At 46.0% G+C, this 10595-nt stretch overlaps 1 pseudogene; it reads left to right on the top strand.

The window, feature by feature from the left end:
- Positions 1-234: 234 nt before the first annotated feature.
- Positions 235-311, top strand: LOC119037462 (uncharacterized; annotated as a pseudogene).
- The last annotated feature ends 10284 nt before the right edge of the window (positions 312-10595 follow it).

Genomic DNA, 10595 nt, shown 5'->3' with positions numbered 1-10595 from the left:
AAACCTCCCTTGGCATGAACCATGCAAAGGAAATATACAAATACCATATTTATGTGCTGTTTCTTCACCCATCCGTAGTATAAGTATTAGACTCCTACTGTACGTAGAAGCGTGAAGGCTTTTAGAGAAAAATGGAAGACATTCATGACCAAGACCCTGAATTTAAAGGAAATGTAGTCAAATTAGACCACATTTCCAAGACAGACCCTTGGAAGACATTAAAATAATGCTATGAGCTTTGCTCAGTGGCAGTATCTTAGCCAATGAGGTTTATCTGAGGCATGATTATTGCTAATTGAAAATAATGCTATGAGACAGGATGCAATTTAGAGCCTGGGTTATGGGGGTGGGGGGCAACTCACCCCTGGAGACCCAGCTCAAGTGTCATGCCCTGCATGAAGGCCACGCCCCTTGATGTCCCACCTTCTACTCACTGCCAGCTGTGACAGAGAGCCACCCCTCTCTGTGTCTCTGCAGCCCTCAACAAACTTATGCTTGCTCACTGCTCTCATTTGTTCATGAGCTTGCCTCCTTCTTGTCCCCAGGTAGGCTGGGATTTCCTGGAAAGCAAAACTTTCATTGATTTTTTAAAATTTTCTTCATAGACACAACAACTAACACATCCCTGTCTTAATGCATGTTTGTTCAATTATCAGGTGAATAAACAGCTTATATATCCATGTAAATTCTCACACCAAGTTAATAATTTAAAGTGTAGAGTATGATTTGAGCTGAAGGAAAAAGTGATGGGTAAGAATGACTTACAGCTCTAGCTGGTGTGGCTCAGTAGATTGAGTGCTGGCCTGCAAACCAAAGGGTTGCCAGTTTGATTCCCAGTCAGGGTACATGCTTGGGTTGCCGGCCAGGTCCTCAGTAGGGGGCATGTAAGAGGCAACCACACATTGATGTTTCTTTCCCTCTCTTTCTCCCTCCTTCCCCATCTCTTTAAAGATAAAAGAAATAAATAAAAATTTTAAAAGACTTTCAAATAAAACAAATAAAAAGATAAAAACAGACAAATAAATATGGGCAGAAGTCAAAACCCAAATCTATTGTTGACAACTATTAAGACTTCCTTGATGTTTCTGAGTCATAGAGTCTCAAATGGACATTTTTAGGTTTCTAGTTTGGGCCTGTCCAGCCCACATGACAATGACATTGACAGCTTCCTGAACTATTTCCCTTGCAAGACTCCAAGAGGGAGTGCCTGTTGGGAACCGCCCTGCCTACTTTCAGGAGCTGTAACCCCCCATGGCTAAGGCTGAGTAAGTGCCTTCAGACCATAAGCCACTAAGAGAAAGCTTATCTCCCTGGCAGAGGCGCAACTTCTGCTCCTTTTACTTCATCCATAACTGGCCCCCAATGCTCAATTGGTTAGCCAATGACGAGTAAGATTCCCCAAGGGGAGAACTAAGACAGGCATAATCACAGGGAGGCCCCAGGGAAGGACTTGGGGGCTATAGCAAAAGGGGGTGATGGACCCTCACCGCTCAGCTTTGACATAGCCTGAGTCCTCATTCTGTCTGCAAGGAGTCTCCTAATCTCTTGTCTGTCATACTGCCCCTGCCTGACTTCAGCCTGAAACAATGCTGGTGGTGGGTGCCGCCCTGTGCTGGAAAGGGCAGGTTCCCTAGGGCCATCAGGCCTAAGGAAGAATGCATAAAACCCTGTGAAACCTGCTTTGTTTAGAATGCTCTCAATTAAATGATGAGGGTCCAAGCAGGAAGTGAGTTTGTCCCCAAAGTTTTATAGCCCTTTAGCTATCTGACCCTGACTCCAAATAGGCCCTCAGAATTTTTCATATGTTATCTATTGTTTGATCCTTACTGCCTGACAGTGATTGATGAGCTTTACCTGTATTCCTGTGCAAAACAAATCAATAAAAGCCCATTGAGGAAAAGGCTCTTGGTTCTTCTCCTTTGAGAGATGGGCCACCTTTCCTCTCCAAGCAGATCACGTCTCAGTAGACTTATTCTTATCCATGGCGACCAGGGGGGCCCTGTGGGCAGAGCCCCCCACAAGTGCCTCCTTAAATTTTGCACCCTACCAGCTTCATCTGCCTCCCTTTAGTCCTGCTTATGCCCTTGAGTGTACACCTTGATCTTGAATTGATAGTTGTTGAGTTTGACAGTGTGCTAGAGCTTTCCCCTTATAGTATGAACACACTGACACTGGGCGTGCTCCATGTGCATGTGTACCATGATGACACCGTACGCCACGAACATGATGCGTGAATGGATTTGCAATCATTCTCGACTCCACCCTCTCCTTTCCATATAGCCAAATGGTGGTGAGACATCGTTCATCCTGCATCCCGGGGAAGGATGGTAGGAGGAGGTCCAGGGCAGCACAGGAAGACCATGGCAGGTGCTGTGAGGTGACCATAATTGGGTGGCTGACCTGTGAGCCCATGTGAAAGACTCTTGGGTACTTGCTAATATAACTAGAAATGATGAGCAGGTGGGAGGGAGCCAGTGCAATTCAAATAATTACTGTGCATCTATAACCACAGGCGATAGAAACCTGGGGAACCTGGTTTTTTACATTTCCAACATCACCTTTTCGTTTTCTTCAACACAACTCCTCCTCACCCCTGCCAATAGGTCTGGTCTCTATTCTTCAGAATACTAGACCCATTTCTACCTCCGCTCCTTTGCTCATAGCGTACCCAACCACCTACACAGCCCTTCCCTTCTCCCATAGCTGTCTGACTCTGAGCAATCCTCCAAGGCCCTCTCCTCTTTGTTATCTTTTCCAACCCATCTCCATGGGCCCCTCTGCTGTGACAATCTGCCATGCTGCATCCATGTTGGCTCTTAACTACACACTGTCTCACATCAGTTTAGTGTTTTCCGAGTGTCTATCTCCTCTGCCTAACTTAACTAGATTCCCTTTGAGTTCAGGGTCTTGGTCATGGATGTCCTCCATTTTTCCCTAAGAGCCATTGTTCTTCCACATAGAATGCATAGGGAACAATAAGTTTTAGAGATGGGTCAGGGCTAGAGCACAGTGCCACACTCAGGTGGGCAGAGGGAAGGCTCAAGAAGGCAGGGCGATGCCAAAGGTCCTAAGTGTGGGCTCCGGTGTCAGGAAGCCATTGGCTCTGATGAACAGCAGTATAATTTCTCTGTGCCTCAATCCATCCTTTGCCAACCTGAGAGGATAATATTCCTCACTTCGTAGGATTCTTTTGAGGATGAACAACCAAATGCATGTAAGAGTTGTTAGCATGATGCTTGGCACATAATAAGCTCTCAGATGTTAGCTATTATTATTTCATAATTTTTGTGTGCAGTTCCTAAAACATTTTCCTAAATCAGTGGCAATTTCTCAGAAATATTTGGTGGATCATTCCCTTTGAGGCCTATGAAAATAGCTATAGTCTTTGTTCAGGCTGCTATATAACAAAATACTGGCTAGCTTATAATCAATGGAAATTTATTGGTCATAGTTATGGACACTGGGAAGTCCAAGATCAAGGTGACAACAAGGTAGCCTTTTGGTGAGGGTGCCCGTCCAACATACTAACAGCCCAGCGTATCCTCAGCATGGTGGAAGGGGGCTAGGGTGCTTTGTGGAGTCTTTTTTGTAAGAACAGTAATCCCATCCATGAGAATTCCACCCTCATCACCTCAGCACCTCCCAAAGGTGCTTCTCCTAATAGCATCATCTTGGAAGGTAGAATTTCAACATCTGAATTTTAGGGGGACACAAACATTATGACTAGAGCAGGCAAGGTGTGCAGACATCAAAACACTTAGGGATACACAGGGATGACTGATTTCACACACACACACACACACACACACACACACACACACACACACACACTCCTCTTCCATTTCCAAGTGTCCCTCAGAGAAAATTCTGCACACAATACATCATAGCAAGCACTCCCGCCCATGTTCCTCCAGGGACGATCCCAGGGCTGAGGTGGGAGAGGCGTTCTAATCGCTGATTCCCTTGAGAAGCCTGTGGTTGCTGAGGATGAGAGAAGCCTGTCATAAAATGCCACGCATGAACTGATAAAGTGACCATTATTCCTGTGGACAATGGACTACAAGCAACAATGTCCTAGTTCATTTACTCATGAACTTGAAGTTATACCTCCCTGCTTTTGGTAGGCTGCATCCATCCTTTACCAAGTGAAAGTGGGTATGTATGTGAAATTGATGTCCCACTTCATAAACCCGGTTTATAAAATCAGTTCATTTTTCTGTTAATAAAATCGACAGGACTGTAAGACTAGACTCATGCTGAGAGACTGTTCCTCCTTGCCCTAAGATCACCTTCACTGTGATCCAGGTTGTTGGGAGAAACAGGGGAAGTGCTTAGACAAGTATCCAGCTCTATTCTAATAGAATAGCAAGCCCTCAATAAATGCTACTTGTTATTATTTTTTCTACCATCGATGTCATTACTGGTATTCCAGTTTTCCCACTGCAGTCTGAATTTGGTGAGGCAGCTTAAGCAAAAGGATGTCATATGTACAGTAGTTGTTAAAAGCTGTTCACAAGCCTTCCAGCTCCCTTACCTTCCTGGCACCAGGTAGAATTGCAATGCATGCCATGTCTAGACTGGAGAGTTTGATTGTTGGTGCGGGACCCACCAGGGCTCTATTCTCACTCTGCCAAGGAGACCACCTGTGCTTCAGGTAATGGCTGCTCCTTCTGTCTCGGTCCCCAACTGAGAACAATGACAAGATGAAGCAGAGTTCCTGCCAACCTACCATGGATATAGAGTATGAGCAAGAAATAAATCTTTACTTTCTCCAGCCACAGGGATTTGGTGGGTTTGTTACTGTGACCCACCCTAGCCTATTCTGACTGACACAGACCAGCAACTTGATTATCTAAAAACAAGCTTTTGTGTCATGAGGGTGTTGCCAAAGATAACCCAGAAAGGCTCTTTAGCAGTCAGTGGCTGTTTCTGCCATAACATTTCCAAGAGAAAACACAGGGAAAGGGAAAAATAAGGGTCTCCTTCCAAGCATTCTGCTCATCTCTGAGCTCCCAATGTTATGGTCCCTGCTAATAGCCATTGGTGTTAAGATGGCCAGGCTGGAACACACGCTTTATCCTCAATTTGACAATCAGAGTCACCAGCGACACAGCCTCTGCTTCACTGTGACATGTGGGTATCCTGTTCTGTCTAGTGGTTTCAGTCAGTACCATCACAGCCATCAGAAATTTTCAAACAATATTGAACATCAAAGGGGAAAGAAAAAGGGAGTTTCCAGCCATTTAAAAACTTGGCTCCTTATGCAAATTTGCTCAACCCCACCCAACCACCTGGAAGCTCCCTATATCAGGGGAATGGGTAGCTTTGTCAAGCTACCAAAACGTGCCTCCCGGTTCCCACACATCAGGTGCCTGGCCCTTTCTGCTGTATTTCCACAGCCCTGGGCAGCAACCTCGGTTGACCACTTTCCAATTTTCTGCGTTCAGGCCTGATCCTGGAAGGACTGTGAGTTTTTGTTTGTTTGTTTGTTTTTAATAGCTGAGATTTAAATGCTCCTCTTTTCCCTACCTTTAAAACATATTGTCCTCTACCCACTTCAACTTCCTGCTGCTGGCTTTCCAGCTGTTTTCCGAATACCACTAGGTTGACTCTCCCAACTTTCCACCCATGGCTCATTCTGTACTCTTTGTGTGGATGGGGTACAGTGATGAGTAAGATGCTATCCGTGCCCTCCAGTATCCTGCAGCATGGTAGCAAGACAGGTACACTAACAACTAATTTAGATGTCAAGCAGGGCAGAACTAAATGCTTTATCGGAGGAGGCAGGGGAAGCAGCTCAGACTGACTGAGACTCATTAAAGGTGAGAAAGAAATGACAGCTTTGATCTAGCCACAGCGAGAAGTGCTGAGAAGGCAGGGATGAATGAAGAGCAGTGCCTGCCTCGAAGCAGCCCTGCAACGGGTAACACCTGGGATGTTGGCATGTGGTCCAGCTGTATACATGGGCCACCATCCTTGGGCAAAACTCAGGATCTTCTTGATGGTAATGACCCTGTGCTGCCCTCATCTCCCCTCAAGGCTGGGCAGTCAGTGACGGCCACGTTACGGGACCAGAAACTCAGATGAGGACGACCCCTTTGTGACCATCGATTCTACCTTCAAACTTTGTCCTGTAGGGCAAGTAGAGGTTCCAAGGGGCTCTCGCAGGGGCAGCTGGAGGTGAGGAAATGGGGCAAAGGGAAATTGAATAAGATTAAGCCCTATCCTTTGTAATTTCAATCAGGACAGCTCTGTTTTTATTTATTTTATTTGTTTTCATTTTCATGTAAGACTGCACTACAACAAAGGGCTATGAGGCTGGAAGAGATTTGGAAGGCACTGATCGAATTTCACAGAGAAGAAATCTGGAAGACAAATGGCTCTTCAAGAGGTCAGAGTCGGAGAAAGGCAAGAGGAGACCTGGGTTTTCAACCCCTGGGCTGCTGCGCTTCCCAGGACACCACTCTGCCTCGCTGTGAAGCCGGCTCAGGCACGTCCGCAGGGGGAGGAGTCCTTAAGTTTCCCCCTGCAGTGATTGCTTGGATGGTGGCCATGTGGTGCATTACGCTGGAGGGGGAATGGGGGAACTTGGAGGAGCTGTTGCATATGGCCAATGCTTAGCACCTCTCCCTGCCTGCAGGTCAACGCGGTGTTAGGTGAGCTTGTAGAAAGACAAGCTCGAAAGAACCCAGAACCTTTTCCCTGATTCTGAGGAACAGGGCTCAGTCAGGAGCTCCGGGGAGCAAGAAGACGGCAGGAACTAAGCCTGTTTGGAAAGAGATCACTTAGAAAGTGTCCCAGAAGACACCGAAGTGAACTGCTTGTCCCTGGGCACCAGGAAATCGGCAGCTTTTAGGATGATGCATCCTTCATTCGTCTGTTGAGTGCCTATGGGGGAAATCAGGGTGAACCAGCCATTGTCCATGCCGTAAGTAAGCCAAGAGTCCAGTGGAGGAATTAAGGCACATACGTTTGTGAGTGCAATGGAAGAGGAAGAGATAACAGAATGGCTGCCAAGTGAGTGTGACCCGTGTGTGAAGGGGAGATCACTGACACTGGTACGGGCTGCTTTGAACTGGCGCTGGCAGCAAGATAAGCCATCAAGAGACAGGAAGTGCGCTCTACGGAGGGGACATTATAGGGGCAAGGTAGTGAGGCAGGTCCTCATCGGGTCTGAACGGGCAGTGGGAGTTCTTTATTGTGCTGTGTGTGCACACACTGAAAGTGTGTTTGGAGCTTCATCGCTTTCCAGAGTCCAAGGGGTGTCTTCAGGTGGCCTGTTCCCTGGAACAGTAAGTGGCCGTAACTGGCATGGGAGATCCAGTGAGAGGAAGCCAGAGTCAGACAGAGACAGAGGTTCCAAATGATCCAATGGTGAACCTCTTCTTCTGTTCCTTCCCCGAGAGAGAGGCCGAGAGGCTGCGTGGGGCCCAGTGGTGAGTCTGGGAGTCGGGGTGCAGATGGCACTCACTAAGAACTCTGTCCCCCTCCTGACTGCAGCAGACAGCTTGGCATCCAGCCTGAAATCACCAGGAATTACCAGCCTTCCCGAGCCAGTTTGAAAACAGTGTTTATTATTCCTTTGGCACCTCCCCAAACCCGCCACCTGACATAACTCAGAGAGAGGGATGAAGCGTGGGGAACAGAGGGCACTTCCTGTCCTATGAAGGGGGGGTGGGCCGGTGCCAAAGGGGGGGAGTGGGAAGGACACGTCAGGGCAGAGACCTCCAGTAACGTGGCTGAATCCTGATGCATTTCCATTCTTAGAAAACTAAGTTGTTATCAAAGAAAACTTGGGGTCAGGGAAATGCTTTCCAAGGTATTGACTGCCCTTGACAAAACAAACACACAAAGTCCCTTCATGTCCCACTATGAGTGTGTCACCATGTGGACAAGGGTCACCAGTCAGAGAACCTTGAGCTAGGGAACCAGCTAAGTAGACTTCCTTTTGAGCCAATTTTGATCATTTATATTTTCCTTTAAAAAATCTTCAAATTAGCATGACATTATACATGATATTTTCTTAAGAGTTGAAAAACAAAAATCCCCTCTCTATGCTTTGGAAAGTTCCAATGTACATTCTTCAATAAACCTGCCATAGAATAATATTTATTTCATTAATAAAACATCCTACTATTTGCAAAGTACAAAAAGGTGTGAATCAATAAAGTGTGAATCAGTTTTTTAAACATATATATGTAGAGAATAAAAGAGTGTAAGAAGAAGAATGAAGATACATACTGCTTTGTGCTTATCTGTCTTCTGCTTTGACCACCTCAAGTTTACCTTTGTAATTAGTTAAGTTTGTTTCATGGGGGTTTTTTAAAAAATAAAGAATTACGGCAACTCCTCGCCTCCTTCTTCACTGGGAATAAAGGGGGAACATTCATTCATAGGCTGTGGTTTCAAGCCCCTCACCTTCATTTCTTGAGATACACAAGCATGTGCAATGCACGGAAGCGGGTCCTACCTTAAGATGCGGCCTGACTCCCACACAATGGACAGAGAGAGGCAACAGCCCCTCTAGTTCTGGGCATCATGAGTTCAGCAATATGACTCCAGTCAAACATAGCCTGGCCCCTGGTTGGGCCATCTGCACTACACTTCCCGCAAGCTAAGGGCCTGCATTTTGTTTGTGTGTGCCAGCATCAGTCAGTACTTGAAACATTCTGTCCTGAGGCTTTCTATGGTCAGAGAAGGAGCTGGTATGGGTCCCGGAGACCAGGCTCAGAGGGGCTGGGGTGTGAACCTGAAGAGTTGAAGCAGGGGAAATGAGATCATAGTGGCAGAGAGAAGCCCGTGGTCAAAACCAAAGGACAAATGTTCGGCGAGAACACAGGAACAAGGCAAGAGCTCCAGAGAGGAGGTAACACACTGGATTGAGCCAGGAATTAGCTGTGTCCTTGGGCAAGAGGATGCTAGACGTGGGCCATGTAAGTTGGCAGGGACTTTGTTTTTCAGGATATTGACGGTGCAGTTTGAGAATGATTTGGAGGGTTTAAAAGAACTTAGCTGGTGAGATGAGTGATTGATTTGTTGAAGTCAAGTGTATGCCTTGATATGTATCTCTATTAAATTTGGTCTTGCTATATGCAGTCCATTGTCACAGCTCAATGAGACATTTAGGGGACATGATTCTGTCACTATGTATTAGTTCTTAGTGTTAGCTCTGTCTGTGATGCACAGATTTGATCAGAGTGTATTCCAGGTTTTCATACCAAATCCACCACCAAATACCTGGTACATTCTCCACTGCTGACCATTCAGTCACATGCCAAGTCACCCACCATTTGCCTTCTTGTCTGTGAGGATAATCTGAGAGATCCCACAAAACCCTTCATCACAGAGCATTCCCCAAGGTCCGTCAGTTCAACGGCCCTAACCAAAACAGACATGAGACACACTTGATAAGATTTGTCTCAGTGAGCAGGTTATGTCTCATTTCAGTGTTTCTGCTCTCAGCTAAGAAATCCCCAAAGCTCTCATCTTCTCCTGACACCAGAAGTGGAAATAGTGAATTAGGACATGACAGAGCTAGACTCATCTCCACAGAGGTGAGGCCGAAACCTCCACACTGAAGTGCTTTTTTGGTTGTGTGGACTAGAGTCACTTTGCCTCCAGACTCCAGCTGTCTGGAGGTCTAGACAGGCACCCACAAAGTTACCTGATCTTGGTACCAGATCTGGTCTGGGGCCTGGTGATTAGATTTTTTTTTTTGGGGGGGGGCCCTAGAAATTCTTTGATCAGAATTGAAGAGATCCAGGAAAACCATCCTACAACAAACATCCATTCATTCAACAAATTCATTTATTTATTTGGAAAAAAATGCTTCTTTGCATCTACTTTCTGACTGATGCTGTTCTGGATGCTAGGTTATCACAGCAAACAACATAAAGTCTGTTCTCAGAGAGCTCACATCAGTGGGAAGAGGTAAATAATAACCAAGCAAATAAAAAATAAAATTTCAGATATTTGTAAGTGCCACTAAAGAAAAAATGCAGGATTGGGGTAAAGAGTCATTAGTACATGGCTGATGGATAAATATTTCAACATATTCATTTGTAAAGTGGATTTCCTTTCTTGTGCCCAATGCGTGTGCCCTCCCTCCTGGGCTTTAGTTTTCCATTGCAGAGGGCAAGAGAGCTGCATTGGAACCCATGCTGGTTTGGAGAGTGAGGAATTTGTGTGAACGGAGAAAGACAGTAGAGTGGGGTAGGTTGTTTGTAGCCTGTCCTCATGCATTGAAATCTCTGGTAGACTCAGTGGAATGGTATGAAATAAAATGTATAACTAAGAACATTACATAACTGTGGTTCGGCAAGCAAATACAAAACCTCATTTCAAATGACATCTTAGACAAATGATCTGATGTGGCCCTTCCCTCCTTGTCGCCTCCTCACCAAGCTAAAGAGTAGGAAGACAGTGAATGTGCAGGTCTGTGCTCTTTTGACTTCCCAATCCTGTCTCTCTGTGCGGGCCGCCAAGCTCACCCAACCTTGGATGCATCAGTGGAGAAGTGGAAGAGGAATTAGATGCCTGTGAATTCACGCCAGCACACTGGCACCATTTCCTTCTACAGCAGATGGAGTGTTTAT

This window comes from Artibeus jamaicensis, unplaced genomic scaffold (genome assembly GCF_021234435.1).
Source record: "Artibeus jamaicensis isolate MK-2021 breed Jamaican fruit bat unplaced genomic scaffold, CSHL_Jam_final contig_1998, whole genome shotgun sequence".
Classification (NCBI taxonomy): Eukaryota; Metazoa; Chordata; class Mammalia; order Chiroptera; family Phyllostomidae; genus Artibeus; species Artibeus jamaicensis.
Note: the sequence above shows the minus strand (reverse complement) of the source record. Positions and strands in the feature narration are given on the sequence as shown.